The sequence below is a fragment of the Mandrillus leucophaeus genome, unplaced genomic scaffold (assembly GCF_000951045.1).
Source record: "Mandrillus leucophaeus isolate KB7577 unplaced genomic scaffold, Mleu.le_1.0 Scaffold17, whole genome shotgun sequence".
Taxonomy (NCBI): domain Eukaryota; kingdom Metazoa; phylum Chordata; class Mammalia; order Primates; family Cercopithecidae; genus Mandrillus; species Mandrillus leucophaeus.
The window spans coordinates 4,137,809-4,139,331 of NW_012101698.1; the positions used below are offsets into that span (position 1 = coordinate 4,137,809).

General features: G+C 47.8%; 1 protein-coding gene across 1 annotated transcript in view; it reads left to right on the forward strand.

Annotated features, from left to right (window-relative positions):
* Positions 1 to 806: 806 nt before the first annotated feature.
* The window catches only part of PHLPP2 (PH domain and leucine rich repeat protein phosphatase 2), a 95,166-nt gene continuing 94,449 nt past the window's right edge, over positions 807 to 1,523 (forward strand). Inside the window, exon 1 of the mRNA XM_011976738.1 lies at positions 807 to 1,165. The gene's annotated coding sequence lies outside the window, so the exon portion shown is untranslated. The remainder of the gene's footprint in view (positions 1,166 to 1,523) is intronic.

Consider the following 1,523-nt stretch of genomic DNA (forward strand, 5'->3'; position numbering starts at 1 on the left):
GGTCCGAAAGGGGTCGGAACCTGCAAGAGCCAAATTTGGTCCTGGCATTTAAAATTATCTCCAAATAGGTACATATCTCAGATGGGAGACACAGACTGCCCTGCTAAATCTAAAAGTCTTGTACTAAGCCTGCAATTAAAGTATTCTAGACATACAGTTAGTCTGAATGAGGCAAACTGAAGCAATGGATAATAGGTGATTTTTTTTTTTTTTTTTTCCTTTTGAGACAGGGTTTCGCTTTGTCACCCAGGTTGGAGTGCAGTGGCGCGATCGGCTCACTGCAACCTCCGCCTCTCGGGTTCAAGTGATTCTCCTGCCTCCGCCTCCCAAGTGGCTGGGATTACAAGGGTGCGCCATCCTGCCCAGCTCATTTTTTGGTATTTTTGGTAGAGAAGGGGTTTCGCTATGTTGGTCAGGCTGGTCTCAAACTCCTGGCCTCAAGTAATCTGCCTGCGTTGCCTTCCTAAAGTACTAGGATTATAGTTCTTCAAAAGCGAAGAAATTACTATTTTTTTTTGCTGTCTAATTTCTTACACGTTACTTGAAGATTCAACAACCTGTGTACGAGGTGAAGCCCTAAAAATCCGCAAGTCTAGAAGCCTTCCTAGAAAAATTTAGGAGGAATTCACAGAGTACTTTCCGAGAAACCGATTGGATCTTCAATTTAGAATTTCAGAATTATAATGGCTGTTATGAATCCCCACTATACGTTAGGCACTTTGCATGCACTAAATCTTCATAACTACTTGGCAGATTTTAATCTCTGTCTCACAGCTTAAGAACGAAAGGCTTAGATCAAGTAACTTGCACAGGAGTATAGAGCTAAAGAAGGGCAGAGTGGAGATCTGGAATCAGGTTGGCTGACTCCAAATTTGGTTCATTGGCCACAAAACTACCATCACTGAAAGAACGAAAAGAAAAATACAAAACAAACAACGAAAAGGAAAAGAAAATGTTACCTTTTAAAAATTTTTTTTTCTGAATCAGCCTTGCAAATAAATCATAAAACGGCTCACAGGCCATATTACTGCTTGAAGCAGAGCTCCAGGAGGAGGAAAGGGAATTAAAACATGGTTGGGAGGTGAGCTGACGTTTTGTACGAGGTTGGGTTGAATTTGCTTAAGAAGGTCCCACGCATCGCTGATAAGGAAAAGGCCTTGCCAAGGTGAGTATTCTCAACAGTTCGTTCAACGGCTTGGCAAGTGAGGGAAGTTACAAGAGCCACCCTGGGCGGAGGGCAGCGTCCTGTCACAATTGACAGGTGCCGGCGCCACCTGCTTCTTCCTCCCGCGGGTTTCTTAGAGGGCAGGGAAAGCAGCAAATAACCCTCCTTGTGCTCTAGTCCTCCAAGCCTAGGGCGGCGGGCAGTGGAGGCCCCGCGCCCTGCGGTGGCGCCAGGTTATGCCACGCAGGCCGCGGCTGGGATGCGGCTGGCGGCGCCCGGGCCACTTGGCGCCCGCAGCTACGCAAGTCCAGCTGGGCTGCGGAAGGGGCGGGTCCGGCATGGCTGCGGGAGGGGCGGG